This window comes from Conger conger, chromosome 14 (assembly GCF_963514075.1).
Source record: "Conger conger chromosome 14, fConCon1.1, whole genome shotgun sequence".
In the NCBI taxonomy this organism is placed as follows: Eukaryota; Metazoa; Chordata; class Actinopteri; order Anguilliformes; family Congridae; genus Conger; species Conger conger.
Window position 1 is genome coordinate 31,175,981 of NC_083773.1, and position 27,387 is coordinate 31,203,367.

The 27,387-nt window shown below is 41.0% G+C and overlaps 1 long non-coding RNA gene across 2 annotated transcripts in view; it reads right to left on the bottom strand.

Moving 5' to 3' along the window:
* LOC133109594 (uncharacterized) overlaps positions 1-27,387 on the bottom strand; it is a 172,680-nt gene that overhangs the window by 80,081 nt on the left and 65,212 nt on the right. For both annotated transcript variants that reach the window (XR_009704765.1, XR_009704766.1), the window contains exon 2: positions 427-553. This is a non-coding gene — a long non-coding RNA (uncharacterized LOC133109594). The remainder of the gene's footprint in view (positions 1-426; positions 554-27,387) is intronic.

Sequence of the window (27,387 nt, forward strand, 5' to 3'; positions counted from 1 at the left end):
AAACCGACGGTCGGTGTCGGAGCCCCCGGAGCCGTCGATGAGAGAGCTCTATATGTTGAATCGGCGTCGGAGCCCTCCAAAACACACGGGACACACCGGAAAGACTCGGCCGACAGGGCGCCACCGACGTCCGATGGCCGACCGTCGGTTTGGTGTGTCCGGGCCTTTACAAGTGCAGTCTGTGCATGTATACAACAAACATACATGCGTATACACAATCTCTGTGTGTATGTGTGTGCAGTCTGCATGTATACAACAAACATATATGTCTGTACACAATCTCTGTGTGTATGTGTGTGCAGTCTGCATGTATACAACAAACATACATATGAGTGTGTACACTTATGTGTGTGTGTGTGTGTGTGTGCGTGTGAGGGCAAGAGAGTGAGAGAGGGGGATAGAGAGAGAAAGAGATGCTTGTCTTACTTGTTAGCTGTGGCTCAGTTCATCCTGCTTCACTGCTCTCCTCAAGATCCCAGTTGGTGCAAATTATTGATCGTATCTTTCCCTCTCCCAAAGCCAGGCACGAGGTCGTCTCTGCTGCTCTGGGCCCCTGGGAGGACACCGGGTTTACTTAAAGGGGAAATCAGGCAGGCTAACTCATAAGGGAGTTTACTCCTCTTCCTTCTTCTAGTTTACAGATGGAAAGCTACCACTGATACACAAGTTTAGACGAAAAGTAATTTAATTAAACTTACATTTTGTAAAATGTAATATTTTTAAAATATGAATCTTGAAGCTATTTTTGTTCCCCGAACAGAATAAATGGCAAACGCGCTATTAAAAGTGCTTAATTAACCATCACAGTAACTTGTTTCCAAAAAGCTGTGGAAACAAAATCCACACAGGAAGGGTAGAAAGCTGGTTTCCTTCCACAAGCACCTGACCACACTTCAAGTTCCCCTTAAACTTTAAGTTATAAACAGAAACCTTTTAGAACATTATTCCAAAAAACATAGTCTGAAATCTAAAATGAGTTTTGAGAAGATATTGAAAAATACTCTGTACCAAAATTGTTAACACACCCTCCTGGGGATTAAGAAATATGACTTCTATCGCAGCAGATGGAAAAGTCCTTCAACTTTGAAGCACTTTTGAAACACGTATGTGTCCAGCTTTTACTGTGGTTAATATTACTGCCATTTTAGCGTCGCCTTGTGCTATTCATGCACAATTCCAGGAAGCCTACAAGGGTTGTGCAAATTGTATCTATAAATGGTTATGGGAAAGCATTTTTATTGTCTGTTTATTGTTTGATCTGCCTGTTTACTGCACAGTCAACCATTTCCAACCTTATAACGATGCTGAGAAAAATAATGCAATGCACCGGTACAAAGGCTTGTAGAGATTTGTCTTCCTCATGCTTTCAGGGGCTAGCAGCTGAGCAGAAGAAACATAGGATAACCGTATTTATACAATATACTATATAGTCAATGAGCACAAGTTATGACATCGCAGATGCAGCCCATGCTATTAGCAAACAGGCGGTTTTACATTTGCTTATACAAATGTTCAACAATCATTCACAACGGAAAATCTATAAATACAGTATACAATTCAAAGTACTGCAGAGTTCTTGGCCATTGATAATTCTTCTGCACAGCATCAAAAATACTAAGATTATACTGTAAACATATATGATACTTTACTGTATAAACTACAGCAAAGTACTACACCACTAAAAGCTATAATAGCATTTACAATGCCGGCCTGTATGACTCCAATGTTACAACACAATATTTTATTAATATACCAAGTTCATAGATTTATTTTTAGATCACAGTTAGGCACCAAAATGAGTTGAGAATGGATTATTTGGTTCATCACAGTCTACATTTATGCTTGTCACTAACAGTGCTGCTTCTGACTTCCTTAGACCGAAAGATACCAGTCAACTTGCACACAAGATCTTTCCGTATAATGAATTAAGCAGCTTCGCTGCTCATTCATTTTGAAATATTGATTAGTTTTGGGTTTTTTTGCATGTGCACACAGAAATATAAAATTGACATTTTAACATCATTTTGTATACACACAATCCTTGAGTGATTGGGGGTACTCCATATCAGCACTAAGAAACCAAAACATTGTGGTAATGAGATGACAGACTGAAACGGTTTGAAATTAATGGCAAATGCTTTGGGAGAAATCAGCCCTGACACTAAAAAGGTATCTCTTTCAGAATCTGGGTCATATCCAAAGAAGATAATTAGGCACGGGAGCACATTCCATCCACACACTATAACCAGGAAAGAACTTGACAGATCTGCTGGACAAAAATAAAACTCACGGTACAGAAACACCTGGATGGATTCGATATTAATGCGCAAAAACAACAATCTCAATCTATTTTATGACACCATAAATCCATAAAGCCACAGGATAGAAAATACGAAACATCCAAATATGTTAGAGTTGTAGCTCAATGTGATTTCAGTCATTTAAAAACGTGTGTTGCACAAACCAAACCGTTGTGCACGCTCGAGTTTACCACCGAAAGCGCCGTCAAAACGGCCCTCAGTATTACACCCGTTCGGAGCGTCAAATCGTGCGCCTTGCAGCTCGCGGGAGCTTTTAACGTCCTAGCCCTGGTTTCCCAGCTCACTGGCTGCGTTTGATGGATGGAACCATTAGCGGAAACCCCTGTAAATAACACGCAGCGTTTCTGAGCAGCGGCGATGAGCCTCATTAAAAACACTGACTGGCACCGCTCGCAAATTAGGCACGAAGGCGCTGAACGGACGGTCGACAGCATCGGCACTGACCCCGCAGGAGGGCAGTCAGGGTTAATGAAACAAGTTATGAAAGAACGCTCTTTAGCTCATTGTCTCTCCCCCTTTCCCCTTTCATTGCTGTACAGTACTGAAGCCCCACGTTTTCCCCCTTTGCTAGAAAAACAGAGGCCAGGGAATAAATCCTTAAATCAACCTAACAGGCGACTACGTGATCTTCTCCCAGAGCCTAATTAGGGATTTCTTCAAATAAGGTAAACATTTCAACGGCAGACAATTAGACGGCAAATTGTGAGCTGGACCTGCGGGTCCCCTGCGTGTGCTGTAGCTGCGTCGGAGATGGCAAAGCTCGTCCGGCTCTCCTTTCATTTTCCTGTGGCAAAAGCGCCGTGTGCCGCTTTGTTCTGACAGACCACTTTTGATCCCTGCATACAAATGTACCCTGCGAGGTGAATTTTATCATTCTTTGAGATACAGCATGATAGCACATAGCACAATAACTACAAACGTCCAGTGCATGGAATGTCTGAGAATAAACACCACAAACAAACACACACCGAACATTATTCAAAACCCGTTCAAATTCTTTCTGCTTGTCTAAACCATCAAAATGTTAATTGGCTGAATAACCCATACCAGTTGGTTGCTAATTCTTCATTTCATTTTGTGAAATTAAATTGAGAATTATTTTCCTTTGCATCACAAAATTATTTACATAATTAAATAAATTATTTACAATTAGAATTATTTCAATTATTGTTCTCGACAAATCAACATTTTTCCTTTTTTGTTTCCCAAAACCATTATTTGATGAGCACAAAAATCACCGAAATTCACTAAACTGTGCCAACGCATGTTGATAGAACCCAGCCCATAATTTCAATTGTTTACCAATGGGTAAGCTTCCTGATAGTCATATATGCCAACAACTATGAATTGACCATCAATTAATCTGAACAGGCTTTACAGGATAAATGCTTCTTCTAAAATGCTGTTGGCTGGCACTTGTGCAAGGTGCACTCCTTAGAAGTGGTTACAATAATCACACAAACTTGACTAAACTGAACTCTTATCATTACTATTTCCAAACATTGCATGAATAAAAAAAATGTTATTTTGGGTGATACAATTAAGAAACAGGAATCACCTGCCAATGGGCATGGATTAATCATCTCAATGTCTTTTAACAGGTATCATTTCAGCTTCCTGTCATGAGCCACTGATCTTAGCTTCTTGTAGATTATTTCTTACAGACAAGAGACAAACACACCACAGGAAATACCCCCAGGACAAGTCTAATATTATTAATACTAATGATGGATTGCAGATAGTACTTCCCAGCATCTGAAAATGCGTTGCTCTGAGGGGGGTAAACTGACACCAATGTGTCACAGCACCCTGGGTGATGCCCAGAAGCCATTTTACACCACAACACCAACCACTCTCATCAACCGCTGTCTATCAACTGATCTGCTCCTGCTCCGATCGCAGAGCCGCTGAGGCAGAGGATTGCAGGATGCGTCTGTCACATAGTTCCTGCTTTCTACACAGTCCACATAAGTGTTTATACACGTATAGTGGCTTCATAAAGTATTCAGACCCCTTCACTTTTTGTGTTGATTTAATTTTAAATGGACAAAAAATTCAATTTTGCCCATCGATCTACACTCAATAACACACAATGACAAAGTGAAAACATGTTTTTAGATTAATTCGCAAAAATGAAAAATGTTGAATAAATGTGCAAAAAATGATTATACTTTCTGAAGGCACTGTAAATGCGCTCCAAAATACACATGATTTGGTGTAAAATGCATCACTTTATAACTGCAGGTGGAATACATGTTCTCTTATGTACCAGAGGAGCACAGCAGATATTTCAGAATATAAATATCATTAGATGGAAAAAATGTCAACGGAGTCTCAACCAGTTTCTGTGGATGGGTGGGCGATTCTGAAAACACACATCAGAAAAGCAGATCAAATGGCAGTGAAGGGAAGAAGCTCGTAAGTGGGATGTTGAATCAAAATGAAGCTGTTTTTTCCAGCCTGGTTGATATCTCTGATCTATTGGTTCTTGGTTTTTGCAACAATGGACAACATTGTTAAAAGCTCACTAGCTACATCAAGTACTGGGTGAGCTGTGCTAATAGTTCCCAAATTAGAATTTATGAATTTAATCTGAATTACAAATATATATATATATATATATTTGGATGAGGGCTATTGGTCATCTTGCATCTTGAAAATTATTGTGATAAAATACAACAACAAATCTAACAAAACCATTTATGCATAATGTATGTACACAAATATGCACCACACCCACTATTCAGGCCATGTAGAAGCAGCTTGTCTTTCAGAAGCTTTTGAATGATTCCTCAACAGATACAGAATACAGACCACAGCAATAATAAAAAGAGTGAGACGGTATATCAGAGGAATGTAAACTCACTTTGAAGATTAATACAGCAGCAGTATGAACACAGACCAAACCTTGGCGGCTGCAGACCTTGTGAATCCTGACAACGTCAATCTCGACCTTCTCTCAAAAACAACCTGCACACAGACGGGCCAGTAAAAATGATTCACCTTCTGCCTTCACATCAAAACGATCTCATCCCAGTAAACCTCAGTCAGAGAGTGCTTCATCCAGGAAATGAGTACAGTCTGTTACTGACCATTGGATAATGATCGTTGGACATATGGAGGCAGAGCTATGGGAACAGAAAGCAATGCCGGATTGGCCACAAGCATTTAATCAAACTCATCAAGCAGCACATTCAGGTCAAAGAGTATTCTCCTCCTCCATTCTGAACATCCTGAAGGTGTTTATCCTATTTGATGACATGATGCCAAAGGGTATAGATTGCATATATCTATGCATGCATGCATAGTTATATGACTAGAAAATGACAATGCCCACTGCTGAAATTTGAGGAAAAAGCAATACCTGCACACGGTATCAGGTGCTCTGTATCAGCTTAGACTTTGGTTTGATTGCTACACCTCAAATGCCTTTTCATGTTGAAACATAAATCTACTGCCTATCCCTGGCACTTGTGTAACTGGTTCAGATGTATACAACTTACCACTCTTTTTATACGTTTTTGAACTGTTGATAGAAACACAATCCATTGCTATCCCTTTGTATTTTGGTTACAGAACAATTCAATAGTGTGGTTTGACAGCATCATCTGATTCAGAGGATAAGTCTGACACGCCTGCTCGACTGTTTCTTTAACCACATCTAGCCATTAAATCATATCACTATCCTATTTTTTCTCCACCTCAGATGTGATCCCCAACAAAGTGCCCATGTATTCTCAGAAATCAGACAGCAGTTCGCTCTACTCTTCTACAGTGCAATACATTAGTGCATTAAAGGTCGTCCTGGGTGCCTCTTGCCAGAATGGCTGTTATGGTTTTGAGTAGACCCATGCATTGGGCAGGGCCTCTGTTTCATCCTCTGATGGGGCATCCCTCAGGCATGGGATCCCATTGGAGCAGGAGAGAAGCTTGTGCTTCTGTGCTTCTGTCAGAGATCGTCTTTCTTTCAACCTGGTGGGAATGAATCGGAAGCCCTGTCCCTATGGCACTTTATTGAGCCGTCGCATTAATAGGACACCGCATCATCCCAGTTACTGACCGACTCTTATGGTTCACACTCCTTGGCTTTTCAGCTGATTTGGAGGAGCAGGTCCAAATAGGTCTATGCAAACATGGCAGATCTCAACAGTCCTGTGTTTACTGACTTTATTAAAGGATTCAGGGAGGATGAGCATGCAACTTCAACTGTCTGTAGAATTGATGCTGGTTTTGTGATTTGCTCATCTCAGCAGCACTGCAGGTGCTTTGCTTTCAGGAGAGAAATGATCTCAGGCACCTTCTAGTTGTGCCACCTCCATCATTATCTGATCTACAGGTGCTTAGCATTCTTTAGTGTCAGCTTACCCATACAGACATTTGACCCAGTTCAACGTTTGAGATAAAATAGTCATGTTTTTTATTTGGTTGCATGTCCATTGCATACCACGACTTACTGATGTCTGTGACCTATCAACATCATTGTCTGGATATCTTATTTTAAGGTTGCTCTACCTTATAACTACTACTATAGTACTCCCTACTATAACTCTTTGCATTTGAATGGATCTCTATGGGGGTGGGACTAGATTCAGCTGTAAATTATGCCGATAGCTTTAAGTCATCAAGGGTCTGAGGTATCAAACCAGCCTCAAACAACTGCTGCTACTAGATATACAGTCGATACTTCAAGGGTTGTTTCTCCTGAACAATTCTTCCATTGAGTTCAACCGGATTCAGGAGAAATGTCCCTTGTTGTATCTCCAGCCGATCTGGCAGCAGCACGATGGTTTAAGGCTCATCTGATACATTGGACACTAGATGACATAAAGCCATTTAGCCAACAAATTACAATTTACAGCTGACATAATTTACAGATGAATCTAGTCCACTCCCCAATTCCCATAGAGATCCATTCAAATGCAAAGAGATTTTTGTATCCCTGAACCTGAAAATATGATATCCAGATGTTGATAGGTCACAGACTTCACAAAATCATGGCATGCAAACTGCAAATAGTGGTAATTAATACATGGTGAAACCAATAGGTACAAAAATACCCTTTAATAAAATCTGAGAATCTGCACTTTTACCACATATGAATTGTTTGATTACAAACAGAGAAAATAAAACATTCATAGGAAAAAGCAGAAAAAGGCAAGGTGTGTCCTTATTCCTTGTCTGTGTACCCGAAAATAAATGGTTTGAAAACAATGGAAAACTTGTAACAAACACATACGAATATGAATTGCAAGGTAAACAAACTGTATTGTTCTTCTAAGAGTGAAAAACCGGCCAAATATCATTGGCAATTAGCATAGCCACATGGCCATGTACCCATAGACTGACACAAGCCTTTTCAGCATCTTCACATTGATATGAACTACTTTGGGGAGAATGATTTTTGGCCCTTGACACTTTCCGTAGGCAAATTACATCATAGAGCTCCTGTTCCCAGCCTCTTCTCAGTCAAATGGCCATTGTTCTGCTTGCCTTGGCCTGCTCAAAATGATATAGGAGACGCAAATGACCAGAACTGCTTCAGCAATTGTGTTGCCCAGCCCCGACTGAACAAACGATTGCACACTTGTACAGACAATGAAACTCGTCCTTATATGTGCGTAGTTGCTCTGATCAACATTAAATTTCACATAATTAGTAATAACACTGTACATCTACTTTTTTTCCTCGGGTTGCCCATTGAAGTTCCCCACTAATAATATGTAACATGCAGCAGCGGGGGACGTGTCCATCTATGGAACTGTGTTCTACAGGTAAGGTGACACTGTGTACTAAAGAGCCTCATTGTTGGCCTTGAACAAATAATGATCTCCTTCCTTCTTGGAGACTAGCCAGCTCCACACAACTCAGCTCCCTCTAGAAGCAGACTGTGCTTTATTCTAGCCTTTAGGTTTGAAATAGAAGGCGGAAATCAAAAGGCTTTCAGTGACATTAAACATCCCCCATTCAATAATTTTTAGATGAGACTGAATTAATTTTTTCAGCACACAGCCTATAAATTCCTACTGGAATTTTAGGTGGAAAATGTAGTTGTCTGTCTGTCCCTCTCTACAGAGTAATTAGGTTTTGGTGTGATGCTTCTCCTCTAATTTAACAAATTCATGCAGTTGTGTAAAATCTACAGCAGGAACAACACTGACATCAAAACAAGCCTTTTTAGCCAGCAACAGCTAAACAGCCGACACCGTTTTACCGGTTCTCAAATCAACACAATTAACTCCTGGCCTATATGTTCGCCATACTTATTTGGGTGAGGAACCCTGTCTTTAGTTTAGTTCACACTGCATGAACTAGGTATTTAATCTCTGCTATTTCAAGAGCAGCACAGTTCACTGCCTGCTGGGTGAAATTATACCCAGCTTGCAGTTGCTAGCGTGCTTCCACAATTGTTATGATTGTTGTCACAGTTTAAGGCTTGCTGGCATTCTCCACCTTGTGTACATTTTACTTGGAATGACCACCATATCTTACAGCAGGGGTTTTTAACCTTGTGATCCAGGGATCCGCCCACCTAAGCACACAGGCATCCAGGGGGCCTCCATTATAAAATAACATTTTTTGGAAAAAAATATTTCAAAAACAATATTTTCCAAATCTAATTGTTGCATATCAAGACTGGCCAGGGACCCCCTACCTCCATTTACCCCTGAGTCCACAGACCCTGTTGAAAAAGCACTGGCGAAAAAGAAACTAACACAAGAATGCTGTGAAAATGCGAGAGCCAACTGAACTGAGAGTTCATCGCAAACAAATCAAAAACTGACTTCTTTCAGTCAGTATCCCAGATTGCCAAGCTATTTTTGAGAAGAAGCAAAGAACCAAGTGCATTAGGGAATGCAATCCAGCGTATCCTCAGTCCACAGAAGTTTTTTTTACTAGTTCTGACTGGTACAGTACCTGGGCGAAGTCTTTATCCAAGCAAAAATCTCCTTTAAATGTACAGTAAGTCCTGCAGCAGTTCTTATCAATCGTACTTTTGTGTTTCACCAGCTCGTCCACTCAAACACCGGTTTAGTCCAGTGCAAAACCGATAGGGGGTAATGAGACGGACCTTCTGTGGGTATATATGGCCGGGGTGTTTGAGGGCTCCTGTAGGGCTTGAGTTCCCAAAATATTTCATCTCAAGCTGCAGTTGAGGACCCCAACCTCAATAACGGTTAACCTTTGACACCCACTGCAGGCTTAAAGCAGTGACTATTTAACACCCATGTTGCCTATATCTAAATCAGCATGTCATTACATTTTTGTAAGCTATGTAGCAATTTAGTACACAAACTCATAATTACTGCAAAAAAGGTCACTAAACAATTAAAGTGTTTTTTTCTTACATCTGAAAGTCTAAAAGTATGAAATATGAAAACAAACAAAATATTATTCAGGAAAGATCCCCACCCAGAGTTTTTAGTAAATATTAACCGATTCAAAGATTAGTAACTGAATTATTTTTATCTACAGAAGTGTATTTTACCCAAAGGGCTGGAATGAGAGTGTAACATATATTTAAAATAAACAAAATATTACTTTATGGGAACATTTTATTTTCATTTTGCTGAAGACCTGCTGGGACTCGTTCCTTGAAGCCCACTTTGGGAAGGCCTGCGGGAGCGCTTCTCCCGCAGAAGGAATCACATTATCAGCATGAAGTGTCACCTCACTGTAGGTGGCACCATGTGGTTAATCTTGTACTTGGTTGCCTGGCAACAGGGGGTAGCTCATCTTACCCCCAGGCTCACTTACCCCGGTCTCCCTTAATTCTAGTCTTATTCAAACACCTTTTAACTTGGCCTCCCTCTTTGTCTTTTTTTTTTTTGCCTTTAATTATCTGCTCATTTCAAAAAAGCAAGCGAAAGAGAATGGGATTGCAAACTTCAGCGTAGCACCATGGCAACCATTTGGTTATAATTCAGAATCCTTCTGTTGTGTAGCTGGTGAATCAGAATATGAAGTGAAATGGGTCTATTACAGAAGAAAATGAATAGCTTAAAGTCATTCACCCCCAAAGACAGCCCCAGATTCAGACTTTGAAATGCACTTTTACATTCAGTGAAACGTCATGGGGTGTCCCTGTAAAATTGGAGCCTCCTATTCAAAGACTATACACAAAATAAAGATGCTTAACTCATATCAGTATGTCTGTCACTTTAGTTTGTTTTCAAGTCATTGCCAATGTTTCATATTGGGAATAAATCCCATTTCCCTGTCTGGAACAGTGTGTTTGCAGGTGAAAATGGAAATTGCATTTTACCGACTGACAGTCAGGTAAAAACAAGGCTCTGTTCTACACACGTGTTGAGCTCTTGACCTTTACTTTGACTGTTACACTGTAAACTAGCTATAATCGCTCGCATTTTTTTGCATGTGATTTAATCTATTTTGCATTTGTTTTTGTTGCTCATCCTCCCCATTTTCTGAATAGCTTTGCTTTAAAATTCTGACAAGCAGGATTTTTCACACATCTAGCCCCTCCCAAAGTACATTGTCAGTGGTTTTCTAACATTTTCAGGGACAGATCAGGAAGGTAATGCAAAAATACTTGAAAACGTGAGAATTTCACTGATGAAACAATATTCTGTTTTGGGTTTCTTTCCATCCAGCCACTCAAAAAAAAGGAAAGGAAAGGCAGGAGCCATCAGATCAGTGTAAAAGGCTTCTGAAGCCAGCCATTATAACACCATTAACATGTGATGTGAGATGATGTGGGAGAGTAATGTGGGCTTGTAGGAAGGAGGTGTCACTGAAAAGGTTTCTGCATTTAATGCTGTGTCTAAGCTTCTACGTGGGCAGCAAAATGTGTCGCGCTCCATCTGAGGCAATTAGGTGCCCAAAGACGACTCGGGACTGAGAGAGAGTCCACCGCAATCCTGCGTACCGTTCCCTCACAAAAGTAATGGGGTGAACTGGCAGGGCCAGAAACCGCCATCTCGCTGCTCGTGAGCTTTTGGGCCCGGGTCACTCCATTTCTGACTATCGCCGACTCTGAAATGATTGGTGTTGACGTTCGGCACACGGGTGAGCGAGGGGGCGACAGGCCGTGATTGGCGGTGTTTAGAGAAGGGGGCGGGGTTGGAGCAGCGAGTGACAGCACCTTATCTGCGACATGGCAGGTTGAGAGTACAGGGGATGGGCAGGGTTACCTGGAACACAGAGCTCAAGAAAACAAAACCAAAAAAATCTATGGACTATGCAAATGTGAGAACTTTAAAAATTAATAACAGTGATTACACAAGTTGACCACTGTCTCTTTGCTTTAATAATCAGGGTTTAACAGCCTTACTGACTGCATTTAATGATATGAATAATTTTTTTTAACTGAAGGTTATTGAACTAAACCCAATTCAGTAGGAACTGTAACCTCTCCTGTGGACAAATCAGTGAAGACATAAAATTCAATAGCACTGACATATTGAATTTGAAGGCTGTCCCAATATTAAATTTGCATATTGAAAAGATAAAGGCGTTTAAAATGTGGGTCTGCTGCATTAACTCTTCCATGCTTTAGATAATGCATAATAATCATTTGAGATGCATAATCAATCCACACTTACAGGATGAAAACAGCAGTGAAGCGTGACTGAAATGTATTAGAAATGCTTGAACTCCCTGCTGTTCTGGGCAAGGTCTTTAATTATTACAGTATATTTGAATTTCACACCGAGTCATTCTCTTTTTCATGGTTGATCCAAATCTCAACAAGAGTGCGAGAAGGCCAAGTTATAGTGACATACACAAAGCATACACTCTCTACACATCTGTAACAAACACTGACTACAAATACGGAGCAAAAATGCATTCATATCCAAATGATGGCAAGTTACAACTCAACTTTCGGAACATTTTTGGACCGGGGCTGTGTCTATAAGCATAACCAATAACTAGTGGGCAAAATTAAAATATGTCCTTAGTGCTAAATGCTTGACACTTGAGAAGCTATGAGCCAACATCATGCAGCTGTACAGGACAGATGTGGCTTGCATTGCATTCTGCATGTTGATCCAAAGAAATATTCACATTTTTGAACAAATGCAAGTTTTTCAAACATATTATATACTTTATGTATTTGTGTGCAACATTGGCTGCAATAGCATCACTTTTGATCTGTGCATGCTGCCAATGGGGACTATGCACAATTAACAGAAAATTAAACTGGTGGAAGTGTGCTGGTTTTGGTTGAGATTGAAAGAAAAAAAGATAAATAAGTGGTACTTGTTTCTGAATACTGTCTCTTCACACAAGGTCGGAAGAAGGTTAATGGTTTTAAAAAGTGAGATATTTCCAACTTTTAAGTCCAAGGTTGTAGCTTATGGCCATTCAATATATACAGAGCCTTTGATAAAACCATCTTTGTTGAGTTGTCTGTCAGCATCCAGTAGCTAATGCAATACAAATAAGTACACCATGGCCTTGGCAAAAAGGCTTTTGAATGTCTGATAGGTAAGTCAGCAAATAAGGGGAACAATGGAAAAAAAGCAAGACCACAATAGCATTGAAAAAATAAAATGGGGGGGGGGTAATTTCAAGTTTCAATAAAAACTTGTGTTGACAGTTTTGACAATGTCAAACTGGCAAGACGGTGAGATCTTTTCAAGAGCAATGCATATTTAATCTGAATCAATGTATGTTTGCTCAAGGTCTTTTTACCTGTGTGCTGGTTTGAGCACTGCTTTCCACACGATGGTGAAATGAACAGATATCCATAATGTCAGATGATTAGATACTGAAGCAAACATGAAACCGACACAAAATTAGAAATGATAAAAGTGAAAACGGAAGTCTTTTATCACAAATTAGAAGATCAGAAGATCTGAAGATGAGGACACCCCGAAACTCAGCTTCATCTTCTGCCTATATCTAAACAATGAAACGGCTGTATTACGATCGCTGCGCTGTGTTTAAATACAGCAGATGATGCTGGGAAGATTAAAATGTTCCAGGATAAGGCTGCAGCTGTTTATTTTCACTATCAGCAAGTGTTCTGAAAACAAAGTGAGGTGCAAAGGTAGAGGTATCTTACAGATCTAATTCACTAGCAGTGCTTTACTATCATTAAACATATGTTCACTATGTAAATGTGTGTGTTAGTAAGCATAGAAAACTAAACTGTGAGATGCAAGTCTGTGAGAACATCAGTTTTAAATATTAAAACATTTTGACATCACCAAGTAAACAGTACATTGACATATGTAAATTATCCTTTTATATTCGAATAGTTTGAGAATGTGTGTATGAAACACAGAAAATGGCTCCCCAATGCCCATTTTTTGTTTCACCTCACTACACATACTTAGCAGGTGCTATCCACAGCAACCTACAGTACATAAGCTACAGGTTTAAGCAGTGAACAGCACTGATGCCGGGACATCAGGGTGACACCCAACAGCAGTCAAAACATCATCTTACAACATAAAGACTATATCAGGTTCGACGACAGGGGATGAGCTAAAATGGCTTCCATTCTATTCTCAAACCTGGGAGCCCGATAGGCATGGAGGAAGCCAGACAACATGGTGCTCACTTGGGACAGTCCAGGACTGGTACAATGTGTTGATCGATATACCTCGCTCCCACCGTCCCTCAGGAACAAACCTCAAACCTCCCTCGGAGCTTGGCTACCTCATACATCCCTGTTCATTGCGTTAAAGAAGAAAAGATGCCAGGGTATATTTTTGTTTGGTTTTGTATTGAACAGATCATACACATAGTGCAAGAATGTGAAAGTATAAATGGTACTCGCATGTACCTACTGCACACGATATTCTATAAGATGCCTGTCTAATGTACGATGGTAAATGGTAAATGCACTAATCAGAGTGTACAACATCTGTACAACATCCGGAGAATCCGACCCTTTCTCACCACCTACTCCACTCAGCTCTTTGTTCAAGCAATGGTCCTGTCCCGCCTGGACTATTGCAATTCTCTGCTGGCTGGCCTTCCAGCATCTGCCATCAGACCCCTACAACTGATCCAGAATGCTGCAGCCCGTCTGGTATTCAATGTTCCCAGACATTCACGTCACCCCCCTGCTCAGCAACCTCCACTGGCTGCCTGTTATGGCTTGCATCAAATTTAAAACTTTGGTGCTCGCATACCAGGCAGTTAAAGGATCAGCCCCTGTGTATATTCAATCCCTTATCAAGACCTATACACCAACAAGACCCCTCCGTTCTGCCACTTCGTGCCGTCTGGCGCCTCCCCCCCGCCACACCTGCACTTCACGCTCACGACTGCTGTCTGTCCTGGTCCCACGGTGGTGGAATGACCTCCCGGTGGATGTCAGAATGGCAGAGTCTCTGACCTCCTTCAAGCGCAGACTGAAGACCCATCTCTTCAGGTTACACCTTTCCCTCCCCAACTCACAATCACTGTGACTAGCCTTAGACCGTAATGGCACTTATGTATAGATATCGTTACTTGTATAGGTATTGTTGTTTTTATTGGCTGTTGTATTCTAGCTGCCAACAGTGGTATGCTAGTTTGAATGTTGATTGTACTCTTCAAGGGTTCTGAATTTCTATATGTTTACACTAGGACTCGGAACTGTACTGTCCTCTCAGGTCTACTTTTGCACTTGTTCTTGTGATTGATTTGCACTTTGTTGTACGTCGCTCTGGATAAGAGCGTCTGCTAAATGCCACGTAATGTAATGTAATGTAATGTAAAGAGTGTAATAAAGCATTAGTAACAAGCAAAGGTGTATATGTGACAGAAGGGTTCGTAGGGCATGTGACATATGATGGTATGTCCGCCAATTACATTTTACTTTGGATCACATGCTCCATAACTTGGGTCCAGAGTTGATCTCCAGCATGTGACTACTACTACTAGTCAAATTTCTGTAGTTATCCCCAAGTATCCATATAGCCGTTTCATTTATACAATCCCAATTCCAAAACAGTTGGGACGCTTTGTAAAATGTAAATAAAAACAGAATGCAATGATTTGCAAATCTCATAAACCCATATTTTATTCAGAATAGAACATAGAAAACATATCAAATATTTAAACTGAGAAATTGTACCATTTTAAGGAAAAAATAAGGTAATTTTGAAGTTGATGGCCACAACACGTCTCAAAAAAATTGGGCAGGGCCATGTTTACCACTGTGTAGCATACCCTCTTCTTTTAATAACAGTCCGTAAACGTCTGGGAACTGAGGAGACCAGTTGCTGGAGTTTTGGGAGAGGAATGTTGTCCCATTCTTGTCTGATATAGGATTCTAGCTGCTCAACAGTCCTGGGTCTTCTTTGTCTTATTTTTCATTTCATAATGCGCCAAATGTTTTCAATTGGTGAAAGGTCTGGACTGCAGGCAGGCCAGTTCAGCACCCGGATTCTTCTTCTCCGAGTTCCAGATGTGCAAGCTGCCCATTCCATAGGCACTAATGCACCCCCATACCATCAGAGATGCAGGCTTTTGTACTGAGCGCTGATACCAATCCGGATGATCCCTTTCATCTTTAGTCCGGAGGACGCGGCGTCCATGGTTTCCAAAAACAATTTCAAATTTTGATTTGTCTGACCACAGAACAGTTTTCCACTTTGCCTCAGTCCATTTTAAATGAGCTTTGGCCCAGAGAAGACGACGGCGTTTCTGGATCGTGTTCACATATGGCTTCTTCTTTGTATGATAGAGCTTTAACTTACATTTGTGGATGGCACGGCGAACTGTGTTCACAGACAATGATTTCCGGAAGTGATCCTGAGCCCATGCAGTGATTTCTGTTACAGAATCAGGGCCATCCAGTATTGGTTTTTGACCTTGTCCCTTGCGCACAGAGATTTTTCTAGATTCTCTTAATCTTTTGATTATATTATGTACTGTAGATGATGAGATTTTTAAGTCTTCGCAATTTTACGTTGAGGAATATTATTCTGAAATTTTTCCACAATTAGTAGACGCAGTCTTTCACAGATTGGTGATGCCCATCTTTACTTCTGAGAGACTCTGCCTCTCTAAGATGCTCTTTTTATACCCAATCGTGTTACTGGCCTGTTGCCAATTAACCAAATTGCAAAATGTTCCTTTCTTTTTAGTACTACTTACTTTTCCAGCCTTTTATTGCCCCCGTCCCAACTTTTTTGAGACGTGCTGCTGCCATCGAATTCAAAATTACTTTATTTTTTCCTTAAAATGGTACATTTTCTCAGTTTAAATATTTGATATGTTTTCTATGATCTATTCTGAATGAAATATGGGTTCATGAGATTTGCAAATCATTGCATTCTGTTTTTATTTACATTTTACAAAGCATCCCAACTTTTTTGGAATTGGGCTTGTATAAAAAAAAATATATATAAACCTTTGAGAATAACTACAAAGATATGACTTATACAATTAGGCACTCACAACACCATCACGGTCATAAAGCATGGAGGAAGTAAGACCATGCACAGACAAGATCAAGGCACATTTCTATGACATATTAAAGCAATATCCTACTGGTGGACAGCATATTGATGGGTTGAATTTAATTTGCACATCTTGCAACTTATCCTTAAACCGCATGACAGAGATTACAGTAGACTGGTACTTTGAGAAACATGCCCCATGCCCCACGAAAATACAACTATCAGAGATAGACACAGCTGAGGGAGAAACAAGCAAGGTGGAACTGTTTAATTTTACAATTTCATGAAGTAATGGGTCAGTGAACATACTCCCCTTAAAAAAGCGGATCACGTGGTCAAGCACCATCGGAGCAGGAAAATAAGATGTTTAGAACATCTGAGGAAGCCCATTCACATGGGAAAGTAGCTCTCAACATTGCCCCCTGAGCCAAGTAAAACCAGACATCTGGATTATTCTGCTGCAGAAAGAAACGTGTATCTTATTCAAAGTTTGGACTAGTGACGGAGAAAAGCATTTTACTCAGGACAACTGCATTGAAGGAGCTTAGAACTTTTTTGGCAGACAGTTGGGAGTAAAGAAATATGTTCTCACGCAACAAGGTAAGAGGCTGATTGACTTCATCCTGTGGTTTGGGAGTCAGAAAGGTAGAATTCACAGTATTCACGGTAGAGTCTGCAGCAAATTCAAACAGCTGGTGAACACATACCGAGCCCTGAAGAAGAGGCTGACGGCTGGGACTTCACCATAAACCACTGTTGTATTAAAACATTCAGAAGTGCAAATATAAGTATTTTTATTTATTGCACATTTCATTTAGTGGTAATTCCCATTGATTGTCTTTGCTTATTTTACAGTATTTAGCAGACACTCTAATCCAGAGCAACTTGCATTGCAAATACAAGTCTAGAGATCAGGGATAGAAATGCAGTGATTCCCCAGAGGGGGGAAATTATAGCCCAAAAGTATAGTCTCCCCTGTCCATCTCTTTCCACTGGCAACCTATATCTGTTCACATCAAATTGAAAACCTTAGTGCTACCCTATTGGGCAGCGAAAGGGTCAGTTCCATTATACAGTATCTTCAAAAGTTCAGACCCTACACACTTACCAGACTCCTCCATTCTACTACCTCTGGCAGCTCCCCCCCTCTATACCTGCACTTCCAGGTCATGTCCCCTGTCTGTTCTGGCCCCCGGGTGGTGAAATGTGCTTCCCACTGCAGTCAGGACTGCAGAAACCCTGCAGATATACCAACGCAGACTAAAGACCCACCTCTTCAGATTACACCCTGACTCCACTAACCCTTCTTTGCCACCTCATTTCTTTGGACTTTCTTTGGATGTCCTTTTGAATAATATTATAGTGATACCTGTGTAATGATTTGTGTCATGATAGTCCAGTGGTCCTTACTTCCACCACATAGGAGCCTGAACAGACTTGGCCAGGAACAACAGGATTGAAGAAAGAAGTGCCAAATGCCTTGGATTCTGAATTGTTGCAGAGGAAGAATCTACACACCCAACTGACTACCATAATGTTTGTTGTTTGGCATCTACTACCAGAGGTTCTTGGTATGAGAAGCTGACAGAATGATTTTAACCAGGGTGAGAGTCATATAGGGAAGTTGAGTCTCAATCTTAACCAGGTTGAGTTAAAGCTAGTGTACTTCTATCCAGATATTATTCAGGCAGACGTGGAGATGTGGAGACCTGTATGTTGTGTTGAGTGTCGTCACTATAGCAATGATATGTCAGGCTTTGTGCAGCGACGACAGGACCAATGAATTTGGTGTAGAGGGGGAAATGGAGGGGACCAAGGTGAGAGCCCTGGGGGACACCTGTTGAATGGCTCCAAGGTGTTGATACTGTGCCACCCCAAGCATCGTTCCTGGAAGGAACATCCACAGAGATACAAGCCAGGCAAGGGCTTTTCCACAGATCTACCTGCACTGCAGTGAGTATCTGAGAGGATCGCTGAAATTAATGAAATGATTGTTTGGTTTGAAATTCAGGCTCCTTCATCCACTTATTGGTAAAAAACTGAAATTACATCAGGAGGAAGAATAACCATCTTCTAATATTCTTCCATCAATTGTTTTACAGTAAGTTTTTATATTATAATACTATTATTTAGAGCTGAGAAAAGGTCTGAAGAAGGCCCACGTCAGCCAAAGGATTAACCAACGTTGCATTAAAGCGTACCAAAGATTTGTTTTGACAGAGGATTCAGTGTGTGTTTATGCAACCCCAAGGTGTTGCAAAATTGTCTGTTCTGAGTCAGCACATTAACCCCAGACAATCCCAGGAGGCGAGGTGCTTTTTTCAGTGTCCCCGAGTGACAGGAACTCTGCATGTCAGTCAAACAAAAAATATCCACCACTGTTCTCGCCCTGTTGTGCATAATCCTTAAGAAAAGCGGCGTGGACTCACCTTGTCAACAGAAAAGAGGCCGAATGGCCTTGTTAAAACTATAGAGCAATAACAAGCAGGTAAGAGGAGCCTGGCACTCCAACCCTACCCTCACTTCACAAACATTTACCTAACTTCCACTCATTAATGGGCACGGGGCAGACACGGGCCCATCTGGGGTCGTCCCGTCTGGCTTGTGTCACGGATCAGACTTCAGCTGAAGAGCTTAATTGATGTCTGGGTCAAAACAGGTTGCCCAGGTAGAAAGAGAAAGAGAGTAAATATCAATGAAGAAGCTTTCAGGGAAACTCTGCCAGCAACCCTCGCCGAAGGTCTCTGTTCTCTCGGCGGTGGTGAGAGGGTGACGGGGAGCGCGTGCGTCTCACTGTCTGTCCACACTTCAATTAAAAATTCAAGCATTGTTTCATCCACTGTGATCATAGTGAAAGAAAAGCAGAAGGACTTAAAGCTGCATCAAGCTGTATTTTTGACAAAGAAGGTGTAATTAAGACTTCACACTCGATAAAGCATTTTAACCACCATGGCTGAAATCCATTTCAATGGACTTTCACAAAATATGGTATTTGTGTGTGTTTGTGCTTGTTTGTAAAACTTCCTAAGAGCAAGTGTGACATAAAACTTGAAACTAGAATAAATAAAAATAGCATAGTTCCATATATATTCAAACAGCATTATTAGTCATGAGAGGGTTAATTTATTGACAAAACAAATAATTATTAAGATAATATGCATAGGATACTATGCATATTATAATACTTATATTGTAGCTCTTATGGGTTATTGTATTATAGACCGTCCAATGTTTTACTACACGGGCTCATGGCTTTTGTTTTTGAACATTGCACGCTGCAACAATTCCTGAATAATATTTTCCTTATGCAGAATTAACAACCTGCATGTGTAAGCAAGGCAGCCTTTTAAATCAACATTGGTTTAAATGAAAGTAAAAAAACAACAAAGTAAAATAACTCTCCAGAGTCTTAATTAAAGAAGCATGTGTGGTTTTACTTTGAGATATGACAGCTCCTGATAATCAATATTGCAGGCAGCAGATTTTCGGTTCAATTTCCTCCATCTCTGGGAGAAAAATGCCTGACACATAATGCTTCTGCAGATTTTTATTTATTTTTATTTTTACAAATGTAAATAGTGTAGATATCCACGTGTCGTCAGCTGCCTCTTTTCACACCACGGACTAAAGCTAAGCTTGCTAAATATACACCCCTGTTTCTGCAGCTTTGAGCTGTCTTTACGACACCTTAATACAGTTATGGAGAGAAAATCTGGAATGCAATATGAACTTTTCTGTCACTGTTTCCCTCATTTCACATTTGTGAATTAGTTCTACACACAATTAATGATACGCAATGAACATTGATTACATCAAATTACCGTTACATTTGTTTTTGGCCCAAGTTTTATATAACTAATTACTTCTTTCCATTTTCAATGAAAATCACTATCAAGCAGTTCATAGCAAATAGATGGTTCATTAAGGCACAGCTTAACTACCCACAATGCTGTTTGTCTGTGAACATGAATGACAAATTTAAGCAAACGTACAATGGCATCGGTTCTGCAGAAACTGAACAGGGAAAAATGTGTAAGTAATTAAAAAAACATTTTTTTATAATTTCCTAGTCATAAGATACTGTAAAGAAAAAACACTCATACCTGATATTGCATCTGAATGTCAGGAGCTTGGGTCACAAATAAAATAAAGATAAAATCTCTCCACAATTTTGTTTTGAGGTGTGGAAATATAAAGCTGAAACGATAAAGCTTGCTCCTTTGTGTAGACAGACACCATTTCCAGATAGAGAAATGTCAAGCAGTTATGGGACAGATGGTACAATACAAGTATGTGTTCAGTATGTGTTCATGACGCGAGCATCCCCAAGGTGCTTTAAAAGAAAATTAAAATAAAGATGAATAAAGTACTTCATGCTCAGTGACTATACACAGCACAACCATTCCAGTCTTTATGAACGATTGCCGCCAGAGAGAAGGGCCAGGCTTTGAAACAAGCTGGACGGTATTCAGAAAATAAGCGCAAGGGATACCCCACATTTCATATTAAAGGAGACAAGAAAGAGTGAATGAACGTGAAACGGTAAGACGCCAGGTGAGTTGAAAGATGTCTTTAAGAGTAATACAAGGCAATTTCATTGTGGGTTTATAATGCTAAGCCTGCAGGGTCCGGACAGTCATTTAAATAATAGAGAGGGCCCTGCTGTTTGCAGGGGAAAGATGTCCCATCTCCTGACAGCACATCATTCCTGGACGAGTGGGAGGCCACAGGCGGGGGGAACAGGTCTCATTTTCTCAGGTGATTACAGGCAGGATGCAGCGCTAGCCCGGGAAGCGGTGCTAGCTCGGGCCGCCGCCCGGCTTTAGTCTCAGATAAGTGGAGGACAGGAAGGGGGAGATAAGCCTGACTTTCTGTTCTTCCAGCAGACCTGAATAATTCACCGAGATAGCATGTTCATAAACATAAACATACGCCTGGGCACAGGCTCGAAGAAATCGGGGACATTCAGGCTTTTAGTTTCAAGTCTCCGAAAGACCACAATGCATTGCCAAACGCATCGTAATGTTTTCCAACAGCGTTATGCCTTTGAAAAATAATAATTGCCTATGAAATTTGCAACGGAACGCTCTTTTGTTGTGATATGCCAAATGTATAATTATTTATTTCTACTCCGCTATATTTGCAGCTTTTATCTACCTGATTTGCTTACATCGTACATCTCTGTATCACTGCTGTACATTGCCTTTGTTTTGTTTTTTAACACAGTTGCTGTACCGTGTTTGCCATGTACAGTACTTCTACATGACGCTGCTCATTTTTATATTCATGTCTCACAGGAACTCCTTTGGAAACAAGATGTTCCATCTCATGGGGCTCATTCTGACTGCAAGTTTCTAAATAAAATAAATAATGGAAATAAAATGCAAATTTTTATTAACAGAAACTATTTGGCATGCTGTAAAATGTATCACAGAGGCACTAATGGATGCAACTTGATTGAAGCCTTTACTTCCCTCCCATGTTGCCTGAACCTCTTCTCAGGCGCTGATTCCCATGTTATTTATATGTGTAATAAACCAAATTGCCTTTTCCATTTTATTTAATAATTTACTACTGGTGTGCCTCAATGAGATGCTAATATTGGTCACACAGTATATACGCAGCATAACAGTGCAGATGTTTTCATTAAGTTGCGTCAGGTATTTCTCCAAGCCCAAAGAGTGATCAGGAGCTTTTCACCGCTGTTCCCCTGGGTAAAGATAAAGATGCTGAGAACAACAGCTGGAAGCAGACAGAATGTATTTCTCTATTTAATTCTTGTAAGAGTCAAACAGGCTGAGAGGGACACAATCTGATGTGACTGTGGAAATATTCCACAAGGAGTCTGAATTCTGACTGACAGGTCTCCAGACACTCCAGCTTTGGGTAGTTAGTTATCTTATTTTGTGAGATGTCATTGCTACTGCACAAGTAGTTATCCAGGTGATAAATTAAGCCATTCACTATACCCCATTGATAAGAAAGTCAGCTTGTTATTGTCTGTGGGTGGATGTACACATGTTGTTGAATATGTTTCAGAAAAGATATTCCACATTAACTTATCTTAAAATAATTTGATTAGGTATTTTCTTAAACTAATCTGGAGTTTGTGCACATCTCTTACTTTTCTGCAGAGAAGACTTGATGCAAGAGGGAGAGCTTCTTCAAACCGCAAACAGTAGAATTAACATCAGACTCATTTCATTTGTCTCTTTTTACGAGAAATCACAAGTGGCACCTCCTTAAACGTGGGGGGGGGGGGGGGGGGGTATGCAGATGCAGGCTCTGCCAAGCGATCACAGGAGGGCCACAACAATAACAGCATTTCATTGCGCCTCACAATGGCCTTGCCCGGAGGAGAGGGCTACTTGAGAGCGGCTTATTGCAGCCGGGCATCCGAGCAGCTCGCGTTCAGACGGCCGTACAATGCTGGCGCTGTAATATAGAGCCGTAGCTCAAGTGCAACAAAGCACCGCGAGTGTGGGAGAGCGCCCGGGTCCCCCGGCAGCTCAGCGGCGGGGCGCGTCGTCGCGATTGAGCCATAAACTGTCCCGTTCACCGCGCCGCCCGACGGAAAAACGAGTCGCGACGCCAAGGCGCTTGTAGCACGCGCGTTTACGCTTCCCTTTCCTCTTCGTTTTCCTTTTTTCTCGCCACCACAGCTCCGCCGGTGACAGTTACCGAGCGGTTCGCGTGCGCGCTGGTGGGCTGTCCACCCTTGTAAACGGATACCTTTCAATTAGCAGATGAGTACAATTAGCATCGGTGCCAAATTATTACTTTGATAAAGCAATTAAGACTGGGAGAAGGCGTGGGAACGGGGACGCCAACGTGATCCGGCAAGGGAGGGCCTCCCCCACCCCGCTGCGAGCGACATCAACACTTCAATCTGTTTGCGGCCATTTTCAGGGCTCAAAGGGAGGGAACTGCTGTTGTCATGAAAACTGCCAGCATCTTCCTGCCTGCCTGCCTGCCTGCCTGGCCACTGCGGCTGGTTCCGCTTCCCTTTCTCTGAACTTTCTAATTAAATTCTCATTTTCCATTCTCAACTAGGCGTGCTGTGTGTGCGCAAGTGTGTTCTGCATGTCTGTTTGCTCGCGCCCACCGTCGCTTGAATGCTAGCTAATTGAACAAACGTTGACAATGCAATGTTAAATGCTCAAAAGAGACCTAATCAGAACAAATCTATTTTGGTCGCTGCTTAAAATGAACTCAGACCTGTCTACAGAATTTCAGATAAACAATGTCTGCTTTGAGTTCAAAATGGTTATGAGGGGGAGGAGAAAAATGCCGTGAAAGAAGAAAAATATGAGCCGAAAACTCTAAGTGGGGCGGCACGGATGGTGCAGTGGGTAACAAGGAGGTCCTGGGTTCGAATCCCCGTCGGCCGGGGCCTCTCTGTGTGGAGTTTGCATGTTCTCCCCGTGTCTGCGTGGGTTTCCTCCGGGTACTCCGGTTTCCTCCCACAGTCCAAAGACATGCAGGATAGGCTGATTGGAGAGTCTAAATTGCCTGTAGGTATGAGTGTGTGAGTGAATGGTGTGTGTGCCCTGTGATAGACTGGCGACCTGTCCAGGGTGTATTCCTGCCTTTCGCCCAATGTATGCTGGCATAGGCTCCAGCCCCCCTGCAACCCTGTTCAGGATAAGCGGGTTAGGATAATGAATGAATGAATTAATTAATTCTAAGTGGATTCAAACATAAAGGGGTTCTTCCTGTACAGGTTAAGCAAACTGCCTTTATGCACAAGCCTATTGAAGGCACCTGGCATCGGCTTGGTAGATTACCAATAAACCCAGCAGTGCCACACAGTCCAGCCATGGTCCTAAAGGCCTCCAAGAATTTGAACAGCTGGGTGCTTGGTCAGTGGTGGGGAAAAAAAGGAGAGCTAAATGGTAAATGGTAAATGGTTGGGATTTATATTGCGTCTTTATCCAAAGCGCTGTAAAATTGATGCTTCACATTCACCCATTCATACACACACTCGCACACCAATGGCAATTGGCTGCCATGCAAGGCACCGACCAGCTCGTCAGGAGCATTTGGGGGTTAGGTGTCTAACTCAGGGACACTTTGACACAGGGCAGGGGATCGAACCGGCAACCCTCCAACTGCCAGACGACTGCTCTTACCGCCTGTGCCATGTCGCCCATGAGAGAGCTGCTCTCTCTATTCTTCTCCAACTCCTCCTCCTCATTTTTCTTTCACCCATATACCACTCACAAACACACACAATTAAACAAGATCAGCCTTAAATGTGCTGAACATCGCAGGGTTGTGATGGAGCACTTCCCTTTGTCACCACGCCTGAAAGGTACATCACCACCCCTGAGATAGAGCAGAAAGGTATATCACCACACCTGAGATACAGCTGAAAGCTATACCACCACACCTGAGATACAGCTGAAAGCTATACCACCACACCTGAGATACAGCTGAAAGCTATACCACCACACCTAAGATACAACGGAAAGGTACATCACCACACCTGAGATACAGCTGAAAGATACAGCTGAAAGCAGGGCTGGCCTGCACATCTGCTAACCTTGCTTTCTGGTGCCATAGAGATGACCAGTCCATGCAGTTTCAACCCAAGAGACTTTTAACCCTTGTTTTGAAGGAACATTAACAAAAGGAAATTTTCCTGTTGAATCTTCATTTTGATACAAACTAAGAGATTAAGGATGTTTCTGTTTAAAACAGGCATAACTTCATCCCCTTGGGAGCTACAGAGATTCTCCAACACAGATCCCAGTCAATCCAAATTAAAACATATTTCACTTCAGTAAAAAGTATTATTTTCTTAATTACGGAATCAGACAACACTATTGGAACACCTTTTGTTTGTTGTTTATTAACATAAAGAATGAAATAACTTACAGTATTTGACTATGTAATATTAACGACATGCTAACGTTTGCAAATGCGGGCAGTGTTGCCCTCATTCAGAAATTTCAACACACAATCCTACATTCAATCTTCGTGCCTAATGATGACACAAAATTACTTTGCTAAATGAGGTAATGATGCAGGCATGTCTATTCTGATTCGTAAAGTACAAAAGAGCAAACAGATTTCCAAATGTTAAATATTTGAGCTTCTTTGTAATGCTGAGATTATATGCTGTAAAATTAATATTTAACCCAGAAAGGCTTGCGCTTAACATATTACAAATACAATGGAACATTTAATAGACCTCATTAACAAAATCCCCTCCTAGTTCGAACACATTCATCTCACACACGTAAAAAAAAGTCATAAGAATTCAAGGCAACACTGTATAGTGACAACCCAAGAGAAACCATTCATAATTGAGAACCCGTTCTGACTGGTTTGTATTGTAAATCCCTGACAAATTTTGACCCTTGTCAAAGCGCTTACTCCATGGGAACCCGAGTAATCATTTAGTAATTCTGCCCCAGTTTTTTTCCCTGGCCCCAGAAACGATGTATAAAACCGTGAAGTTCTTCCTCTCGCGCCTCATTTCTCTCTCCTTCCCTTTTTCTATTCCTCCTCTTTTCTGTCGCTACCGTGAGCGATGTGCATGACAGTGGCTTCCTTGCTCATCTGCGGGTATGCTCTGGTTAGCCCCGATAACAGCTCTCCTTTGCTGGCGGGAACATATCAACAGTATGGCCCCCATGTAAATAAATCACAGCACATTACCAGGATAACCAGCTGTGATAACCACACCTTCTAATACATCCATGGCCTAAAGCCATTAAAAGCACCCCCTCTCCTTTGGGAAGCTGGTGTTGGATCAAAAAGGGATTATGCCTTTTTGAATAGTCAGTGGTGATTCATCCATTTATCTAGTGATTGTTTTATTGGATGATTAGGAGATTTTACAGTCCCTTTTACTCATTTATTCATGGTGCAAGGACACTCTTTGCCAGACAATACCCTCATAATCTCCTTCATACTTGACAATTCTTCATACCATCAATACTTACGGTTCACACAACAATTATTATTATTTGGTTTTCAACATCAGCACATGACTGTCTTTGCATCACAAAATGTGACATACAATATAATTTTTTTTTACCATTAATTTATCCCATATCTAAGCTAAAATGTTTTCCACATTTAAATGGCAATGGGGTTTCAAGTAAGTACATATTAACTATGCTACCCCAAATGTCAATGAGAAAAATAAAATCTATGTAACATTTGTCACATTAGTCTATTTTTTTTTTTTTGCTTCTGTTAAGACTTCTCTGATACACAGATATATTTTCTGCATTCAGTTACAAAAAACTCATTCTGTCCTATCAAAAATAGGCACGACACACACAAAAAACTAAGTCATTCGTGAAATATATTTAGCACTCAAACCCAATGAAGGACTGCACTTCTTTTGCACACAAAAAACATTAAGTGAAACAAACCCAACACTTGGACTGGGTCAAAGTAGCAATTAAGACACTGCATAAGGCAATGACAATCCGGCAACACAGGGGGAGATATAGGGGTCATTAATTCCTGTAGTCATAAGTTTTCACTTTATAATAATGATAAGTCAGTTTGTGTTATTGTGCTTATGTGGTTTTTCCACATTTTCCACATATTGGATACAATACATAGTGATCGTCTTTTAAAGAATGGAAATGCCAACCAAATTAATTTCCCTACAATGTGATAGAGTTCTCACTGGACTTGACACACTTTTCTATACAGCCATGTTTTTTTACAAGAGT